General features: G+C 41.8%; 1 long non-coding RNA gene across 1 annotated transcript in view; it reads right to left on the bottom strand.

Moving 5' to 3' along the window:
* The window catches only part of LOC124237512 (uncharacterized), a 71,866-nt gene that overhangs the window by 29,267 nt on the left and 20,219 nt on the right, over nucleotides 1-22,380 (bottom strand). The window contains exons 3-4 of the long non-coding RNA XR_006888025.1: nucleotides 20,879-20,994; nucleotides 20,591-20,769 (exon numbers count right to left, since the gene is read on the bottom strand). This is a non-coding gene — a long non-coding RNA (uncharacterized LOC124237512). The remainder of the gene's footprint in view (nucleotides 1-20,590; nucleotides 20,770-20,878; nucleotides 20,995-22,380) is intronic.

Genomic DNA, 22,380 nt, shown 5'->3' with positions numbered 1-22,380 from the left:
CTATGATGCTCTTACATGAAATCTAAAAGCCAAAAATTCAACTTTTTAATGATAAGGAATGCTAACATACTCTGTGTGATATGGACACACTGCAAAAACAGAAGGGTCCCCCCCAACCCAAAATTTGGTTCAGATATTGAGACTGATGATGTCACACACAAACCAAGATGGTTTGAAAAGGTTTGTTACTTACATAATGAGATTTTCCAAGGAAAGCAGAGCAAGTCTCCCAAGCCGGTCTGAGAATGGTTCGAGAGAGCAAGGAAAGGAGGCTGGCTTAAGGGTTTTATTGTGGTTAGGAGGTGGGGCTAGGTGAGGATTTCAGAGGTTTGTAGTTTGAATCTCCCACCAGCTCCACCGGAGGGACCACTCTGGCTTTCTTATCGGCTTGCCCAGATGTGGGGCAGAAGGGGAAAAAAGGAGGGATGAGGCTTAAAAGCAGTCAACAGTCAAATATCAACAATGCTTTCAGCCTATTGCACTGAAGCAGGTTCTGTGCTAAGGACTTTATGTGTTGTCTCATTGGACTCTCTCCTCACTGTGTGAAGCAGTAGGCTAGCTGCATTTCACAGATGAAGAAGTCAATGTCCAGAGAGGGGCGTGTGCTTCCCAAGGCTAAACAGGTAGCTAGTGCAGAGATAGGACTCTGACCTCTATGTGTCTACTGACAAAGCCCATGCCTTGACTCTGAATTTGACCAGACAGCCAGGGCAGCCTAATCCAGCCCAACAACAGGCAGGGTGATGAAAGTCACAGTTGGACAGCCCCAATGCCATCAATTTATGCCTTTGTCAATATACACACTATGTGTGGAAATCATGTTTTCAGTAATGAACTTGGTGGGACAAGGTCCAGTGCTTGGGCAGAGAGATCACATGACAAAGCAGAAAGACCTCAGACATTAAAATCAGAGATGATCTTGGATTGAACCCTACCTTCTTCACTTCGGGGAGATGAGGAAACTTAATTACTCCTTCTGAACCTTAATGTCCTTATCCAAGAAATGAAGGCAATAATACTTACCTTGAAAGGTCTTTATAAGGATTTTTTTTTTTAAGATTTTATTTTTTTTTCCTTTTTCTCTCCAAAGCCCCCTAGTACATAGTTGTATATTCTTTGCTGTGGGTCCTTCTAGTTGTGGTATGTGGGATGCTGCCTCAGCGTGGTTTGATGAGCAGTGCTATGTCCGCGCCCAGGATTCAAACCAACGAAACACTGGGCCGCCTGCAGCGGAGCGCACAAACTTAACCACTCGGCCACGGGGCCAGCCCCTCTTTATAAGGATTTTAAGAAATGTCAAGTACCTAGTAAATAATGCCTAATAGATACTCATTGAAGTAGCTATCATTATTCTTATTTCTAGATACCTAAAATGGATTACTTTTAATGTAGCTTGCTAATTAGCATATAGAGCAATTTCAGAATCTAGAAGTTTCCATCGTCTTTTTCCTGCGGCCTTTGTTGAAATGAAACTTGAAAGTAGACTGCATGCTGCGTATGCCTACACACCCATTTTAGCATTTTCTATTTCCAGATTAATGTTTACTGGCAAAATACTAGAAAAATGGCATCAGGTAGGCACAAAAGGATACAGATAAGCTCTCTAAGAGCTTTTAGCGAGTTGTGATTTATGCTCCTGTTGCTAAGAGGACCTTCAAAACTGTCTTTTCTAATGTAAAATAACCTTAATCTGTCCTAATTCAATTATGGAAGGAAATCAGGAATGGTTTTTTAGTTTCAAATGATTTCTTCTCCCTCTCATTTAAAAACAATTCCTCGAGACAGATTTTATGAGGCTGCCCCAATCTAATTTAAAAAGAGAATGTTGCATTTTTCATTAATTTCATGTAAAATGCAGTCAGATAGAAGTCTCATGGAGAAACTTAATGTCAGTGTACAAAAATGAAGTTGGCACATGAGGTGTGGGTCCACTTTGGCAGCCTCATCTCCATTTCCTTACAGCTTGTGCCTGTTTACAACACGCATCAATTTAGTTGGATTTCCTGAGATGAAACTGTAAATTAGTGAGGATAAAATGACTCATAGAGCTACTCTGGCTGGGTTAGATAGCCTGGATGAGAAGCAGGATACACAACTCACTCGTCCTGGGAACACGGGTGGGTTCTTACTCCTCTCTGAACCTCCGTAGCACTATCTGTAAAATGGGAATGATATTCTTTCATGCCTACGGATGCTGTGTGGATTAAGAGAAATACAGAGAGAAAGGTGTCTACCCAATTGCCTAGCACATAATAGGTGTTTTCAGATATATCTCTTTCAATTGCAATTGACAGAAATCTAATTCAAACCATGTTAATAAAAGGTGGAGTTGATTTTGTATGGCCCTCATAACCAAGCTTCTGTCCAAGGGTGGATTCTGTGGATGGTTTCAAGCCAGGCTTGGCTGATGAAGTCAGTGCTCAAGGGAGGAGGCCAAAGCTGTGCCTTCTCTCCATCTCTCCAGCTCTACTTTCCTCTGCTTGACTTCATTCCCACGTAGGTTTTCTTCACATGATTGATAAGTTGGCCACACAGAGCCTTGGACCGCCAACTTACTAATGCTAGTGGAAGGAGGCCTTGTCTTTCATAGTGCCCATAGTGAAGCACAGTAAAGACCCTGATTGGCCCTGCTTGGCTCATATTTCCATCTCTGAACCAAACATTGTGGCCAGAGGAAGATGGTACTCTAATTGGTCTGCACGAAACAGAATAGCATCTCTGAGTAGACAGCCGGGTACCCAGATCACAGAGTGGGGAAAAGTGATTTTGAAAAGGAAGAGATACTTTACCTGAAAAGGAGAATGAATGTATAACAGGCTAAAACTATAGGACACAATCTCCTTCCCTAAATAGGTGAATGAAGCCACTAATTGAGAATGTTTCCCTTCACCCTCTCTACTCCCTAGGCACTTCAAACCCCATCTGGCAGAGTGAGTTAAAGCAAATGCAAGGGGAATGAGCCAATACCCACAGAGCAAACATAACATCCAGTACAAGATTTGCTGGTAGATTGTCTTGCAATTTTCTAAGCAGCTAAATACAATTTCTTCAGTGAATTGGGTAAATAGAAGAGCAGGTTGCATTTAGCCAGAGAAATGATAGGATGTTTTTTTTCCCCTCAATATTTGAAAAGTAGTGACATGTAATAGTCTTGGCCCACAAGCTTATGGAAATTCATGTAACAGTTTCCTTCCTCTCATAAGCAATTTCCTTCCTGACAGGCTTAAGTGGATGAGTGATTGCATCCCTGCTGTCTTCTTGAGGATCTGACTTAAAAGTGTCTTGGAAGCAGTACAGCAATCTTAGAATGCTGTCTGCTCAGATCAATTGTAAAGATTTAAATTCAGTCATTGATGCAAACCTTTACAAAAAAACGTAAGTCTCCTTAACCTACAATTCAGACCATGGGTAAAAGTATAATTGTAGCTAAGTGGACAAATGGATTATCAAATTTATTACGACTAACATTCAAGAAGTTATGCAGCCAATTGGGAAAGCAAAGTGACTCTTTGAGCCCCAAGACAAGTAAGTGGCCGGGTCTTCCCTGGCGGATAATAGCTGACAATGCTAATGGAAAAAAACATCCATGGGAATGATGAGTGGTGTTCCAGAGAACTTGGTTAGCACTCAACTTTTTACAGCAGGTCTGGGATGAAAATGAAGATTGAACCACACCCTCTGGGGGCCACCGGAGCGTGTCACCCAGAAGCACATACATATGTGTGCTGTGTAAAAGGGGACACTATGCCAACAGGAGTGATCACGCATCCCGTGACCTGGGATGCATGTGCAGATGGAGCCTATGATCACTCCCTCAATATGAAAAGTCAGAACAGGAAGGAGGGAGCATGTCTTATGCTGTCCATAGCTTTGTCATTGATGACAAGTCACAGATTAATTTTTTCATGATGCTTTTGTGCCCCGGCAGCTCTTTGGCGTGAGTCTAACCTTACTGAAATGAAAAAACGGGTCTCAGGAAATCAGCCCAGGCTGTCAGCTATGACTGATGGCTTAGAAAAGATTTTGTATTATCCAGGTTACCATCGTAATTGAATAAAAAGCAAGAGACAGAGATGGCGTCATTTGGGGCCCTGAATTCCCTTCAGCGAGTAAGAGCCAAACAACAGATAGAGCCAAATATGTTTAAAGATCTCAAGATAATTTAAATACATAAAACAACATAACAGTAATGATTCAGTGCCTTGAAAAAGTTCTTGTACCTGGTAGGTAGTCTGTGAATTTTCGTTACATAAATGAGGGAGTATCGGTCTCTTTGCTTTGATATCATACAGTGTCCCAGAATCACAAACTGGTTTCAGATTTAAACTAATTGGCCTCTAACAACCTCCTTATGGAGTACCAAAAGGGTCTATGAAATCCTTTCCTCTTGAGACTTGAGGAATCTGAGATATGAAGAAGCTAAGTGATTTGAAGACAACATTCAATAAATCCTGGATGAGGTTGACAGAAAACATATCTCACACTTCCTCCTTCCCCTCCAGAGAACATTCCCATTCTCTCACTGTTTCCATCAGCTTGTAGCATGAAGACAGTCCGTGGTACAACAATGCTAGTAAGAACCTTGATTTTCAAAGTGACCTGGAGCAGACCCAACTCTTGGTTCATTTAGGGATGGTGCTGAGAGAAGTGTCCTTCCTCCTTTCTCATAAAGCTAAATTTCTCCCTATGCCATCTTTGGAGATTGTTCCATCCCTGATAAAAGTTCCTACTAAATTGGCAACCTAAAGTAGATTCCTGGCTCAGCCAGATACTCTGGGCAAATGCCAGAGTCCACTACCTTAGCCCAGGAAACAGTCACTTTCTCCTCCACACCCTGGATTGGGAGTTGTCCCAACCTGGAGAATGGGGCCAAACAAAGACAACCAAGGGAAAGAGCCAGGAGCTCCAAAAAGATCAGCAATAGGTATGACCTCAGCCACCATCTGCCCAACCTACCTTCTGCAGAGGAGCAAAAGTGGTCTGCAGAGAGAAGTGAAGCCACCTCCCCCTGAGTGTGCCGGCTCACCAAAGGCCTGAGGCACATCCAGGTTCACAGAGAGCACTTCTAGGAAGGAGTGGTCACTCCATCATGGGGATGGCTTTCTTGTGCTGCATCCTTTTTGAAGTTAAACAAGTCACTGTCCCTCATCTGTATTTGAGACAGATTGGACATCCAGATTAAGTGAAAGATGCCAATCTATGATTTAAAAAGGAAGCACTAAGTGTGTTTAACTCTTGAAAAAAATAACTCGGTAAAGAAAAGAAGTCAGGAGGTGAGGGAGTCTTCTTTATTGTTATAGCAACACTGTACTAATTGCCTTTTGAGTAATTTTCTTTATTATGGCTAGCACAATGGTTGAGCATTTGGTTTCATGCTAATAATTATTCCATCTTAGAAATTTAAGAAACTCTAGACAAAATAGACGTTTTCAAAATCCCTTGGTTCAAATGCATAATAGGTGCAAGAGCTTTGGCAAATGAATTCAGAATCTGGAATTCTTCACCTGAAATGTGGTCTTTCAGATTTCCTAGGTTTATTTGAGGATTTAATGAAATCAGGTTTGTATAGGGCCAAACACAGAGATGCACTCCTGATAACACTCCCAGCTGCTGTGTGATGAAACCAAGTCAGCCCCTCTCTGGATCCTATTTTCCTTCTTCATAATGAGAGGATGAAGTTGGGCGACCTCTGAGATTTCTGTGGGCTGTGCTATCCTTTGATTCTCCCCAGAGAAGCTGTATCCCTTGGCGACGTCCTTGGCACTTTCTGTTCCTTCCCTGTTCTATTCTTGTCACTAAATATATGAAGTATGGCAGTAGTTTTCTAATGCCTGTGGCCATGGTGTTACCTCTTTTGTCTAAAAGGCACAGGAAGGGACAACGCTGGCATCTCTTCTTCACCACATGCCCACACAGGAACTCCAGCTCAAACTGGGAGAAAGGCTCTTGGACTTCAGCCTCCACTTCAGCGAATCTTTAGTCCAAGAGCACTTGGGGATAAGGAAGAAACTATATTGCTATCAAACCAAGTGCAGAAAGCCACCCACTCAGTATTTCATTTATATTTCATGATAAGCATTTACTTTCCATAGACTGTCTGAGACCATAGACAAGAACTGTGCAACTTTGAGAAAATTACCTAAACTCTCTGTGCTTCAGTACCTGCATCTGTAAAATAGGCATTATGAGAGAACTTGCCTCATAGGGTTGTTGTCAAGATTAAAAACATTATAGATGGAAAATTCTTCCAACAGTACCTGACATATGGTAAACATGCTCACTGCTGTGTTTGCTATACCTTTTTGTTTTTGTTGTTCTGTGCCACAGTCTTTGTTTTTGACTAGCCATTGGCTATAAAATGGCCCACACTCTTAAAGAACTTGCAGCCTCACAAGACAGACAGACTTATGCGTGGCTTACGTCCATATGAGATCAGTCTGCTGGTCAGTTCTAGAGTTCTCACCGTGTGCCCAGCACTCTGCTGGGTGCTCGGGACACAAAGATGGACATGCCATGGTCCGTGACTATGTGGAGTCCGGGGAGTCATGGAGAGGCCCATGTGGAGTTGGGCCACCTTGATTTGAATCTAAAGTACCAGTGGCTAACTAGATGTGTGACCTTGAGCAAGTTCCTTAATCTCTGCAACCTTCCACTGCCTCATCTACAGGATGAAGAGGTCAATGACACTGCCCTTGAGCTTTGGATGAGATACTGTGTGTGAAGCCCTGGCACAGGACACAGCCCAAGTACCCCCAAGCAGCTTCTGCTGAGTACTCACAGCAAAGGGTGGGAAATGCCATGAAGGCGGTAGACCCTAGGTGCCATGGAAGCACAGAGGAGGGACACCCAACTCAGACAGAGATGGGAGGAGGTGCCAGTGAGGCTTTCTGGAGGAGGGGATTCTTGGGGTGACTGTTGAAGGACAAACAAGGGCTGACTAGGTATGACGCTGGAGAAGTTTCCAAGTCGAGAGATAATGAGATCCAGAAAACATAATACAGACAAAGTCGTCTGTAGAGTTTTCTCACCATGGGGGTACCTGCAGGATAAAACAACTCTCCTGACTAGTTCAGGTCACAGGAGGTTGAATTTTGAAGTTTAAAAACTTGATCTTGAGGTAATTGTCCATGAGGGACCAGTCTAGCTCCAACTGTACAGCCAAATCCCCCAGATTTGTTTATGACCCTGGAACTTAGTTTGGAGGATGGAAGGTCCATCCCTGGAATGTCATCATCCCTTGCTGTCTGCATTCGATGTGAAATTTGACACGGAATAGACTAGCTTGGCAAAGCTAGTTTTGAGCGGTTCAAAGTTGAGCTAGACCATATCCCTCCATGCTGTTCCTCAGAAAAACAAAATTAGCACAGCTAGGACACACAGCATGAAGAAGGTCAGCACATCCTCCACCTAAGAAATTAGCAGAGTTGAAACTTCTGGCAGCCTCTCCCCAGGCCCAGGAGAATCATACAGACAGACTACAATGCTGAAAGCAACTACATTTTGCAGACATTCGCTGCAGGGGGAAAGGCTGCTGTTCAACATGTCTAGGACACCTTTAAAAACAGAAAATAAGTTTTCTGCAATAACCGACCCTGGAAAACAAAGTTCTCCCCAAACTTCTGGCCCCTGCAGCTTTAAACCAGAAGTCATATATGGGAAAGGTACTTGGGGATGTCCCTGGAGATACAAACCTGTGATCTTCAGGGGATTACTCAAGAAAACATGGAGAGGAAGATGAAAAGAATGACCAATGTAGGGATGTTCTTCTGCTGCCCTTTCTCAGCTTTAAGGATGCCTCTGTTTAGATAAAAAGATATTGCGAGTTGCATCCAATAAGAGTTTTATTTTATTTATCTGTTTGTTTGTTTGAGCACTGATCTGTACATCCTCTCACTGGTTTCTTGGTAAATTCAGCTGCAGAGTATGAGGTGGCCCAGGAAAGCCCAAAGGTGGCAGCTGCTTTCCTTGGAAGTAATTCTATATGGATAAAAACCATTGGTCTCTATCACATTGGAATTTAGAGAGAAAACATAAGGATGTGCACAGTTTCTACCCAAAGGTGTTTCTCTACCATGATGGATTTTGCTGACTTCTCATCCTCCATCTAATTTTAAATGTTGCTGGTACCCCAGACTTGGTCCTGGACACTCTTTTCTACTTTCTTTCCCTTCTTTCCCCAGGTGAAATCATTCATCTCCATGGCTTTAACATATCTATGCTTTTTACTTCCATATTAGTCGGCAAGGGTTGGGATATGCTGCAATAACAAATAATCCCCCAAACCTCAGAGGCTTAAAACAACAAAGGCTTATTCGTTTTTCACACAAAGTGTACTGGGGGTCTGGATGACTCTCTGAGTTGGCTATCCTCCATGTAATGGTTCAACATTTCTCCTCTGTGTCAGATAAGCTTCCATGATTGATAGGGTAGGAGAAAATTGAGTGGTTGAATCTCACCCAAGCAATTACTTGATTTACCTGAAAGTAACACTGCACTTCCACTTGCATTTGACCTTCCAAATCACAGCACATGGTCTTACATCATGCCTGCCTTTCCATTCTCACCTCGTGCCGCTCACCCTTCTCTCACTTCTGTCCCACCAGACTCTGAAGGTCTCCAAAAAGGGCTGCATCCTCCCAAAGACTTCCCAAAGTGTGGTTGACTATTGCTGAAATTGTCCCCCAATGATTCACACCTCCCTGTTCTCACTTCCTCAGTCTCCTGTCACACTGACTTTGAGCTTGACCCCATGATTTGCTTTGGCCACAAGACACTACAAAATGTGATATGTGAAGATACTTGCTCATTAGGGTTTTCTCTCTTGCTGCTCTTTGGAACCCTGAGACTATCATGTGGAGAAGCCCTAACTAGCCTACTAGAAGAAGAGACACCACTGCAACAGAGATGAGGCATCCCATTTCAGGACCTTTAGACCAAACATCCTGCCAATGACTAGACATATGGATGGAGCCACTCTAGACCCTCCAGCCCCAGCCAAGATGACAGCTGAGAATAGAGATCAGCTAAGCCAACCCCGATCAGAAAACTACCCAGCTGACCCAAAGAATTGTGAGAAATAACGCATTTGTTGTTTACACTGGTTTGTTAAAGATAACCAACACAGGAGCACTATTCTGTTAAGAAGGTTCTTTCTCTTAGCTCTTTACCACACTGGTTCACTTCTTGTCCTTCAGGCCTCGGGTAAAATGGCAACATTTTTGGATCCTAATCATAGTTACAGATTGATTTATACAAAATCATCAGCAATTATACTTGATTTATAGGCTTCTGATTGGCTAGGATCATCACATGGTTTTTGTTAAACTCTTTCTGTTGGTCTAGGCAACAATATTATATCCACTGCATGGTTCGCCTACATTCTCTTTATGTAGTTAAGCCACTGTCATTCCTACATTTTTACCTTAAAGCTTCTCATTTTGTCCCCCTATCTGCCATGTCAACAAATCTTCCTAAGACAGTTAATTTAATTTAATAAATGTTCCTAAGTATCTACTACATAATGGTCTAGGCACAGAGCATTTATAGATGAGTAAAGCACAGTTCCTACATTTGACATTTACAGTAATGGAGCAAACAAGAAGTGAATAAAGGGGCCAGCCCAGTGGCACAGCAGTTAAGTTCACACGTTCCACTTCAGTGGCACAGGGTTCGCTGGGTCAGATCCCAGGTATGGACCTACACACTGCTTGTCAAGCCATGCTGTGGCAGGCATCCCACATATAAAGTAGAGGAAGATGGGCACGGATGTTAGCTCAGCGCCAGTTTTCCTCAGCAAAAAGAGGAGAATTGGCATCAGACGCTAGCTCAGGGCTAATCTTCCTCAAAAAAATAAAAAGAGAATAAAGAGAATGCAGAAAGCAGGATGCTTGTATGGGCAGAAATACGAGAAGGGGCAGAGCTAGCACAGAGATAGGAGAGGCTGTCTGGGGTGAGGAAATGGGAGGAGAAGCAGCATCCATTGAATGGAGGTTATTCTTGGAGCTGCATTTTAAAGGATGAAAGACAAAGCAGAAAGAGGGTATTCCAGGCTTGAAAAATGACCATGATTAAATTAAAGCAGGAAACAACCCAGAGTGGTGAGAACAAGAGTAGGGGTATCCTATAGGTAGCTGTGTGTTACTAGAAGATAAAGTGCGTGGGTTGACTGAGCAGGCTGGGGCCAGATGACAGAAGACATTGCATGCCATCTCAAGTAATATGGATGCTTCCAATGACCTCTTCCACCTCCCATTATCACATGAGTTATTGGCCAGGAAATGGTGAGTCATCTGTATCTCACACATCTCCACTCTGACATAAAGGTTTTCCATCTGGCTTTAGGACAACAATTTCCTCCTTCACGAATCTGTTTTTTCTCTTTCTCGTCCACCCCAACACCTCCTCCTTCCCATCAGCATATCCCCCAACACCATACACACTGTTTCTCCTGTCATTATTAGTTTCATGACTAATTCTCTTCCTCTTCCATCTTATATCATCCTATATCACAAATGGGATGACTCATAGAGGAGAGAAGAAATTCCAGACAGAGTCCAAGGTGTGACTGAAGGTGAGAACCAGCTGACTTAGGGGCAGGATGGCGATCAGAGGGAGAGGAGATCCCAATAGGGATTTATTTCTTGGGCTGGAGTCAAACATTCATGTTTGAGGGGCAGTGGGTGTTTGGGAAGCAGTTACTAGAAGAGGAAGGTTGTGGTCAAACGGTGGTAGACCTTGAATAACAGGCTGGGAAGTTTAGATTTCTCACCTGAAGGCAACAGGGAGCTTCTGAAGTCTCTCACTGGATGATCCTGTGTTATACTGGGTGGAGGGGAGAGGAGTCAGACACTGCACTGGCACAAATTGCATGACACCAGAATCACACTGGTTACCAGAACAAGCATGAGATGAAGGAACCAAGAAGAAATGAAGAGTGACCATGCTAGGATTCCATGTCAACTATCATGTGTTGTATGTCAAATAATGTGATAAGCTCTTTACATATGTTCTCTTGTTTAATGACATTAACTCTCATAATAACCGTGCAAGTTAGATACTTTTACCACCATTTAATGGATTAGAGATTTAGAGATTTAATGAATTGGGCAAGGTTACACAATTGGTAAGGGATGGACCTGAGGTTCAAGTGCATACTTATCCTATGGAGCTTGGAATTCTTATAGGAGAAGCCCTTCAAGCCCCTTAACAGGAGGGCCTGGGCCTTAGGGGCTCCTCACAGCCCTAATTTAGATGGGCTCTTCCTCTTCTATCTGTTCAAATAGAAAAATATGCTTGTTTAGCCTCCCATCTGCAACGTCACGTCAAAATAAATTTTATTTTCCCCCTCCCCTTCTTTTGAATTCCAACCTCTATCTCTGTCATTAGTTTTCAATTTTAAATTGACTGCAGAGGCCTCCTTTGCCAAGCCTCCTCTCTCATTTTGCACTTCATTATTATGATTTACTGGCTGGGGCCTCCCTGCTGATGGTGAGAGAAGAGGTGACCTGTCTTCTTGAAGGAGTCCGTTAAAATTCAGTTACTGAGCCAAATGCAGTTATGTCCCTCCCATGACACTCTCTCTCCTTCACACCTGCAACCACTTTCTCATCCTGTCTGATAGTGTTTGCCCTTCAGGTGTCCTCTGTCCTCCCCTCCATCCATCTCAATCTAGTCTAGGGATCTCTAGCATGACTTTCTCCACCTCACACTGGACAGCTCTCTTACTTTGGTCTACTGCCCTGAATCTTTCAATCACTTTCTGGCCAGAAATGCCCAAACCTTCCACTTCTCTCAAGCCCAGCTGTAGCTATTTTCTCTCACACCTGGATCTTTACCGTTTCTTACCAGTTTCCCCTTGTGATTATTAATACTTCTGTCACTCAGTGAGATTGACAGAATAATGGCCCCAAAAGATACCCACAACCTAATCCCCAATACCTGTGAATATGTTCCCTTACATGGTAAAAGGAACTTTGAAACTGTGATTAAATTAAGGATCTTGAGATAGGAAGGTTATCCTGGATTTTCTGAGTGGGCCTAATGTAATCACAAGGGTCCCTACAAATGGAAGAGAGAGTGATGCAGTGTGAGAAGGACTCCAAATGTTGCTGCTGGCTTTGAAGATGGAGAAAATGAGCCATAGGCTGAAGAAGGCAGACATCCTCCAGAAGCTAGAAAAGGAAAGGAAATGGGTTCTCCCCTAGGGCTTCCAGAATGGAATGCAGGTCTGCTGACACCTCGATTTTAGCCCAGTGAGCCCTGTGTTGGACTCTTACCCTATAGAACCGTAGAATAACAAATTTTTGTTGTTTAAACCACTAAGTTTGTGGTAATTTGTCACAGCAGCTATAGAAAACTAACACATCACCTCAATAAATCTTTTCAGAAGTACAAAAAGGGAGCCTAGATTAACCAAGATTACTTCAGAAAGGTCTTCTCTGATTAATGGAAGGTGATCAGAAAACCCTTTTTGCTGGAAGCCTTTCAAGAGATATTCCTGAAATACTGTTTCTCCACCTCAGTGAGCTGAGTGTACTTTATATTCTTGCTACTCAGTATGGTCCATAGGCCAGCAGACTTAGCCGTACCCGGGAGTGTACTAGCAAATGAAAAATGACAAGGGGCCTACTGACTCAGAATCTGCATTTTAATAAGATCTGCAGATGATTCGAATGCACATTAAAGTTTGAGATGTCCTGCTCTCCACAATTAAAAATTACACTAAAATAATTGCATTGACTGCTTTCTTGCAGTCAGTCAGCATCTGTTTACACAGGTTGCAGAATTCCTTGAGTCAAAAGATGGACAGCCACTTAAACATCGTCTCATCTGGTGGCTTTCAAACATGTTCACTGGAAAAACTTAATTTTAAAAGAAATTCTCTCAGAAACCTATGCTATAAAAGGGATTACTGTAGAGCTCCTCACTTCAGGGAAGAGTATAAGGGCCCCAGAACCCTACCTGCCCCATCCCTCTACCCCCAGCCCCAGAGTTACCTCTGAAGAATCTCTTTGAAATCTTAAGAGGTTCACCTCACACACTTTGAAAAACACAGATTTTAAGCTAAATCGCTCTTGATATGTGTGGGAAAACTGAGACTTGGAGAGAAGACACTTATCCAGGGTCATAGGCACAATTACGAAGTTGCAAAGGTGGACCCAGAAGGCCTAGAAGCTTCTCAACATGATAGATTTGTTAATAATCACATTGGCTTTTGCACAATCACATGAATGTTGTTTCTTTAAAGAAAGTCTCTCTAGGTGGCTGAACATTCCTATTGAGGAATGATCCTGCTTTCCCTCCAAACTGACTTAGAATTCTTCTGTGGCTACCTTCTTTACAGTTCCACTGTTTCTGCCAGCTCTGCTCATTAACAGAAGAGCTTGAGACTCAGCAGGGGGAAAAACACTTTCATCTTTGGAAATAATTAAAATCAGTCACAGCTAAATCTTGTGAATCCATAAGTGATTATTTGGGGCCACAGACTCCACTCTTTCACATATCAAGTATGACCAGGGTCTGGAAACCAATTGATGTGTGAGGAATACACTCACAGGAAGGAGGCAGGCTTTATTGAGCATGTCTGTCATGGTTTCCTAGGATGTGTTTAGATACTTTGTCCCATTTGATCTTGACAGCAACCCAATGAGGGAGGGTCTATTTCCATCACGGTTATGATGATAAACTCCATTTCAGAGAGGAAGAAACTGAGGCCAAAGGTCACAGGTGAATAAAGGATGGGGATAGATTTTCCTGGCTCCAAAGCCGGAATTCTTTCTATTAAACCTTACTTCTCTGGTAGGTTTGTTGGAAAACAAATAAGTCTATTGTCTCAGAGAAGTAGAAAGCCTTAGGTCTTCTGAAGACCCTTTATTAAGTGCAGATGCTTCTCCCTGTTGTGCTTACCTATTATCAATAAGTTTTTCCATGTCTGCCTCCCCAGCTCTGGGAGAATTTCTGCATCCTCAAGGCTTAGCACAGTAATCAGCAGTACTCAGTAAAGGTTGACTGAATAAGCTAATAATAATAATAATAATAGCTAATTGTTATTGCAAGTTCACTATAGGCCAGGCACTGTTCTTAGTCTCCTGCTTTATAAAATAATGGATAGATGAATGGATGGATAGACAGTTGGGTAGATAAGATGGATGGACGGATGGATGGGCGGAGGGGTGGATGGAAGGATGGGTGGTTGGGTGAATGAGATGGATGAATGAATCATTAGGTGGATGGATGGATGGAATTGGAATGAATGAATGGATGGATGGATGGATGGACAGATGAATTGTCAAAGATATTTGGATGGATGGTTGGATGCTCAGATAGGGGAAAATATATCTTAACATCTAGATTTTTCACCAAAATATTGAATCTGGTTGCAATTTCCCTTCTTTATGTAACTGCAAACACAATCAGCAGAGTACAGAAGCTAGAAATGCTGTTTGAATGGTCTTGATTGAACTCTTCTGGGAATTAAGGAGTTCTTGCCCAGAAAATGCTTTAACAATACAGTTAGGAAGAAATATCATGAAGAAACAACAGAATTGCTGGAATCTCTCACCGTATATGCATGTCTCTCTTTTAGGGCTTTTTAAAGTGTTTTGTGTTTTTTGTTTTTTGTGAGGAAGATTGGCTCTGAGCTAACATCTGTTACTAATCCTCCTCTTTTTGCTTGAGGAAGATTGTCACTGAGCTAACACGTGTGTCAAGCTTCCTCTATTTTACGTGGGATGCTGCCACAGTGTGGCCTGATGAGCAGTGCTAGGTCCATGCCCAGGATCCGAACCTGCAAACCCCAGGCTGCTGAAGCAGAGTGAACAAACCCAACCACTATGCCACTGGGCCAGCCCCTAGTTTTTTTTAAGTTCAACTTTGCGGGGTTTTTTTAAAGCTTATTATTTAGCTAATTCTTCCTCACAATAACTCTAAGAAAATAGATTATGATGATAGTATTTTATTCATCCCTTGATTTCTACTGTGAAGCACAGAATCTGAAATATATTGTTTCAATAAATACCAAATAAATGAATGAATGAATCACCTTGATTACTATCAGAACACAGCTGAACATTAAGAGTTTTGAAATTTGTCATTCTTTCAACAAATGATAATAAAAGTCTGCTATCCCCAAGGCCCTGTCTTGGTCACCTTGAGGGATGCAAGGTGAATGCAATACTTTCAAGGCAGACCTAATTTCACCATGGCTACGTATGGGGAAACTGAGAAATCAGTTCACTGAGTGAATAGGTACATTCATGCAACAAATATCTACCGACCACCAACAACATGCCAATGAGTTATGGCTACTTTATGAAGAGGCTGGAACATCACGCTAAGGATTTTGAACATCATGCCAAGGACCATGTGTAGTCATTGAAGGGCTTTGCATAACCTGCTGAAATGAGAGCTGAGCTGCAAAAAGAAAAGGAAGAGAATGTGCTGCTATCAAATTGAAAAGTAGCTAAACATCTTCTCCCATAAATGCTCAGCTATGTTTGTCTCTGTTGAGTTCTGTTTTCTTTTTTAAACCTCAAAGACAAAAACTTTGTACAGCATATGCATGGTAATCGAGAACATGAACTCTCAGGTCAGACAGACCTGATTTTGAATTCTGGCTGTGCCTCTTGTTAAGAGTGTGATCTTGCAAGTAAGACTCTCTATGGACCCCACTAACCACATCTGCACAATGGGAGAAATAATTACCACTTGTACAAAATTACGGTGAGAATTAAATGAAGTAATAAATGTAAGCACTTAGCTCTATGCATGGCATAGAGTAATTGTTCAATGAATACCAGACAATCAGAGCCCGGTAGACACTGGGGTGGAGGGGGCCGGCCAATCATTGGGCACTACTAGATGTTTAAGCATGTGTTTATTCAATGAGTTCATTAAGCTTCCACTGGGTACCAGGCACTATTCTAAGGGTTAGTGCCACAGCAGTGAAGGAAACGGAGCAGGAACAAAAGTCCTTACCTTCAGAGAGCTTCCATTCTAGTGACACTGCTTAACCCTCATAATGTGACTCGGTTTCCTCATTTGTAAGATAATAATAAGAGCTGAACTTCCCTCACTGGATTGTAAAGGAGATTCAATTACTAAATATGAAGTGCTTCAAACAGCAGCTGACACAGAGTGGGGGCTATGTAAGGACTTGCTGTTAAAATAATAGTTATTATTATTATTATTGTAGGGATTATTAACTACCTTTTGCACCTTGGCACCAGCTACAGAGCTAATTGTAGGGATTATTATCCATCTCTTACAAAGAGGTTGAGTAGGTTTATTAAAATCACACAATTAGTAAAAGCAGAGCTAGAATTTAAACACAGTCTGTCTCCAAAATCGACACTCTTACTCGCTACAAGCACTCCCCAGCTCCCTCTCCAACCACTCTTGAGAAAAATTTATTTTATATACGCTGACTAGTATAAACAATCATATTACATGCTTCCTTTCCCAGAGTCATTTAAGCTCTTAATAAATGGTTTTTCATGATTTTGCTGTGACGAATGAGAGAATTAGCCGTGCTTTTGGAATTTCTACTCCCAGGTTGACCTGAGGAGACTTGTTTATAGACCAGGCAGGGCCGACAACGCTATATCCTGTAAAACAAGGAAAAAAGGCCTTATAAGATGGGGCAGCTTGCTTTGATTACCCATTTTGGACCTTGGAAGCCCATACAGCAGTGATTTTTATTAAGTGTCTTAATACAAACCAGTGAGACAACTTTGGAATTCTAAAGTGCAGGAAGGGATGGTTTTTTCTGAAAAGTCATTTTTAAAAGTCTGTAAATTCGTTGTTCTTTCTTTCTTCCAGTAATGAATATTCTACACCTTTTCCCTAAGGACAATTTGAAATCCTCTTTAATCCACAGATTAACACCTAGGTTGGAAATTACATTCTCTCTCCGACAAAAGGGACAAATAAGACATAGATCAATATTGTGTGTGGCAGAGTTTCTCAAAGAACTAAGTTCGAAGTTAAAGCTGAAAACTTCAGGGGGAAAATATGCAAAGTATACAAGAGGAAAGTTGAAAGATAAAGAAGAAAAATATGGATTAATAAAATCTATGCCAGGGCAGGAAATCAACCTAGACATATTTTATTTAAGCCTTTGACTTTGTGTTTGGGTTGAATTCCAACAGCTTTGAACTTTTTCAAAAACATCCAAAAATATTTCTTCCAGAAGGAGGAAACTTTGTGTGAACACAGGAATTCAGTGAGATCTGTTAATTATTTTAGCTCCTGAAGTCCTTTAAAGTGTCTAGATTCTTCTGGTGAATGGAGACTCTTCTGCTGCTTAGAGTGTGCCTGAGAAGCTTAATAAACTGTAGGCTGCCTGACCATATCTGAATCCTTCTGAATTAGAAGCCCAGGTGCAGGGGAGGAGGTTGAGGAGGAGCTTGTCTTCTCAACAAGACCATGGGCGACTCTGAGGCAGGCCAGGATGCTCTATTTCAATCTTTCCTCACTGGTCTACTGGCCTATTTTGTGGATGAGAAAACTGAGAACCAGAGAAGGGAAGTAACTCACCCTTGAATTTTTACTTTTTTTATTATGGTAAAATACACATGAAATTTACTATTTTAACCATTTCTAAGGTTGTAGTTCGGTGGCATTAAGTACATTCACGCTGTGCGACCTGCACCACCATCCATCTCCAGAACTTTTTCATCATCCCCAACTGAAACGTCATATCCATTCAACACTAACTCCCCATTCTGCCTCCCCCAGCCCCAGGGAACCATTATTCCACTATCTGTCTCTATGAATTTGACTATTCTGAGTACCTCGTATAAGTGGAATCATACAATATTTATCCTTTTGTGTCTAGCTTCTTTCACTTAGCATGATATCTTCAAGATTCATCCACGTTGTATCCAAATTTCACTCCTTTTTAAAGCTGAATAACATTCCACTGTATGTATATACAACATTTTGTTTATCCAGTCATCCATCGATGGACATTGAATTTTGATTTTTAACAATCTTGGATCAAGTACATGACATTTCACTTAGAAATCTTCATTCTCCCATCCCCATCATAGGGTTGCCAGATTTAACAAATAAAAATATAGAATGCCCCATTGAATTTCAGGTAAAAGTAAAAATACATTTTTAGTGTAAGTAGGCCCTGTGCAATATTTGAGACATACTTAAACTAAAAGATTATTCATTTGTTATCTGAAATTCAAATTTAACTGTGTGTCTTGTATTTTATCTGGCAGCCCTATCATCTACATTCTGTAAAACCATAAGTAAAGAGACTCCTGTTTACGTGGAAACTTGAATTGCCAGAATTCTTGTTTTTGAAGCTTATCTTAATCAAGATTAATGTAAACTAACAAAAATCACAGTATAAGCAAGTAACATTAGTACATTCCTTGTCTGGTACAAAAGCTTTGTCTGACACACTGCACCTCCTCCTTGGTCCTGCAACTGCCATCTCCATTTTCTAGATAAGCAAACTGAGGCTTGCACGGGGGGGGTTCCTAAATTGATACAGGTGGTAAAAACCAGAGGTTTGACTTAAATCCAAGGCTCCCAGATGTCAAATCCAGTCTTTTTTTTTATTTTTTCACTCCAAGGATGGAAATATGATAGACTGTAGGGGAACTGGTACCCTCATTCAATGATAGAGGGGATGCAGAATGATACATCTCCTAGAGAGGGGAACTTGGTAATATCTGAAAAAACAATCCTAGCATAAAGCATTTATCCATCAACCCAGCAATCCCAAATTTAGGAATTTACTCCGAACATATACTTCCAAGAGTATGAAATACATATGCATGTCATTACTTATTGCTTTATTTATAATTAAAAATATTAGAAACTACTTAAATGTCCAATATAGGATCTTGGTTGAATAAAATATAATATATACATATAATGGAGTACTATGCAGCTGAAAAAAAGAATGAGGAGGAGCTCTAAGAATTGATATGGAGAGAATTCCAGAAAATAGTGTTAAATGATGAAAGCAACACGTAAAAAGCCTGTCTTTTTGTATAAAAAAGAAGAGGAAGTAAGAAACAAACATATATCTGATTATCTTTAAAAAAAGAAATGCAGGAAGGATAAGCAGAAAATACTCAAGTCGGGGGAGGGTGAACAGGGTAGAAGGAATGCAGGAGTGAGAGACATTTCTCCAATGCATAGATTTGACTTTCAGAAGCAAGTTCACGTTCCATATATTTTTAAAATAAATCAACAATAACGGGTCAGAAAAAAGAAAACCTAAAACAGAAAACAAACTAAAATAAGCAAACCCAAATGTGTTTAAAATGAATACGAAAACCATACTGATGGGGACTGATCCCAATAACCGTGACGCAGTATGTCACTGTGTACCTTTAGTCTTGAGTGGCGTTGAGGACTGGGGACAACTAAATTCCTCGTGGCAGGTTTGCTTTTCCCAGTGGTGTGGGTGAAGCAATTTTAAAACTACTTCGGTTATCTCACAGGACTGAGCAAATGAGTAATGTGTCATTGATGTTGTTGGGATCCAGGGTTCAAACTGAGGAAGAAGGGAAATTTAAACATGGAACCGGGGAGGCAAGAACAAGCACCCAGGTTGGAGTCAGAGGTTTCCATCAGTGCACACTCACGATTCCCAAAATGTATGTGCATATGCATCTATATGTGCAAATGTATGCATATATATGTATGTCAGTGGCATGTTAACGACAGCCCACTGGCTCATGAGATCTCATTTTTAAATTCCTGTGAGCCCATTGTTAACACAACCATTATTAAAATTAAATTGTATCAACTTAAAATTAAATTATATTAAAAATAAAGGTAATAAACATGCAAAACTCATTACATCTTTGTCGTTTCGCTGCATTTTACTATTATCTATGCTCTTGGTGTTTAGTTACACTTATTGCACCTGTCCCCAACTCCACACTCCATGTTCGGTGACATCACACTGATAGCTTAGAATTGGCTGCAGGGGGAGTATTTACACCATGAAAATCAGTAAATGCTACAAAGCAAGGTCTTGTTTGCTTGTTTGTGGATCTGGTTGTAAACATGTACCAGGATACATTGTGTGTATGTATATATGTGAGTGTGCTACATTTTTTAGTTCTATTCTTATGATGGCAACTTTAAAAATACACATCTAAGAATTCTTGGAATATGGTCTTTGTTCACTTCCCCTTTAGGATATGCCTCTGACCTTTGGAACATCCATTCTGGGAGAGCAGAACCTTGTTTATTTTGTGCATCCTTGTGTCTAGTGTCTAGGACAGAGACTGCTACCAGGTGGGTAGTTGGTAAGTATTTGCCAAATGAGTAAAGAGACAAATAAATGATTAATATTTCTTATTTAAAAGTTCAAAGGGGTCCCTAATTTATCATAGTTATGTCAGGATGAACCTACCAAAGAATCGCAAGCTTCTGGCCAAATTTGAGTTTAATAGGCTGCTCTCTGCAACAGTGAAAATAGAATGCCACATGAATTCATGGACTTCCACATACACGCTGGTGTCTCCCAACCTCCCTCTCCGCCACTGCGGAGAAGACTAAGGTACAAGGGCTGTCATGATCACTGCCAAGTCCCCAGCTCCTAGAACAGTACCTGCCATGTAGTTGTCCCTTGATTAATGAAAATGGGATTTCTTCTGGCAGTTCTTTTGAGAAAACGAACTTGAGCCTCTCCCCCTTTTGGATCAGCAGCCCACTCCTCTCATCTTACAGGCACAGCCATCGTGATTGATCAACATCCACGTGACTTCAGATAAGTGGAGAGAAGTTATTCTTAGGGAAAAAAAAATTGAGAACACAAGTATTCAAATTCAGTGAATAATACTTTTGAAATCAAAGACATTATTGACTGAAAGCAAATATCGGCCAAAGGGCAAATCACCTTGGAGAGCCAGCCAGGTCAGGCAACACAGGAGGCCCACCCTGTGATGATATGGTCCACGGTCTGCACAGGAATTCAGACTTCAGCCTTCTCTGGACTTGGGCTCCAATGCAAACCTGCACAAATGTGAATAGTTAGCCATTCATGGGGGCTCCCTCTCTGCTTGAGGATAGCTCTGACTTCCGGGTTTTTTTCTCGCTGTTTTCTTTACAAAACTTTCAAAATCTCATATCCTCCCCCAAGAGTCTGAGGACCTCGTCCACTGCCTGAACCCTGAACTGCCTCCCATTTGAGAGGGGCCCCAGAGGCCATGCTCCCTAACTCTGCCATCGCATTGGGAGAGGAGTTTAGGGCATAGAAAAGGGAAGAACATGGCGCAGGTCCCATGGTAGGCAGCCTCATAACCCTGTGGCAGCACCACAGGCACAGGAGAAGCAGTGCTAGAATTGCCTTTTTCGCTGTTCCTTAACACAACCAGCCAAGCCCCTGACTCTTCTGTCCCACAGGAGTGTGCTCCGGGAATGAAAAAGCTTATTTAACAAACACCCCTGAGCACTTACCCTGTGTCAGGCACTGTTCTAAGGGTGTTACCGGTATTGACTCATTTTATTCTCCCAACTGCCCTATGAATTAGCCACTAAGTACGCTCACCAATATTCTCAGCTGTCTACCTTCCAGGCACTTCCTGAACCCCTGTGGTCGCACAAGGTCATGGGACAGGTTCTGACTAACGAGTTGTAAGCAAAAGTGATACATGCACCTTCCAGGCTGAACGCATTTGATGGCCAGACCCTCTCAGAGCCCTCTTTTCCCTCTTTTCACTGCCACGGTGCCAACTGCTCCATCAAGAAGCAGTTTCTCACACATTTTATCCTTGCCTCAACCCTACAATACAGTCTTGATTTCCGTGATAAAGATACTGAGGTTCAGAGAGATCAAGCGTGTTTCTCAAGGTCACATAGATAACTAGAGGTCCAGTTTTTTCTTTTCTTAACTTTATAAAAACAAGTTAGGTAATTATAACAATGAGCTTCTCACAAGGCAGAGCAGAGCCCCCAGCCAAGCCACTGTGAAGATGGAGTGTCAGAGAGATATAAATCTCTGCTGTTGTAAACCACTGAGATCTGGGGGTTGTTTGTTACAGCAGCATACCCTGGCCTCTCCTGACCCATTCTATGAGGCAGTCTTCCTATTGTCCTCCCTTTGAGGATGAGGAAACTGAAGCCCAGTGGTATGAAGTGGCTTGCCCAAAGTCACACAGCTAGCAAGCAGTGGAGTTGCTATTTGAACACAGACGGTTTGAGAGGGAATTCTTCTCACTGTTCTTTCAGTTGGTTTATCTCTCAGCAGGTGATGCCTCCTACTGCCCAGACATCCAGACAGAGCTCAGGACTGCTGGCTGTGAGGACCACGAAGGGAGTGTGTTCGTTTTAGGGCTGCCATAACTGGGTGACTTAAAACAACAGACATTTATTCTCTCACAGCTCTGGAGACCAGAAGTC

The sequence above is a fragment of the Equus quagga genome, chromosome 3, assembly GCF_021613505.1.
Source record: "Equus quagga isolate Etosha38 chromosome 3, UCLA_HA_Equagga_1.0, whole genome shotgun sequence".
Classification (NCBI taxonomy): Eukaryota; Metazoa; Chordata; class Mammalia; order Perissodactyla; family Equidae; genus Equus; species Equus quagga.
Note: the sequence above shows the minus strand (reverse complement) of the source record. Positions and strands in the feature narration are given on the sequence as shown.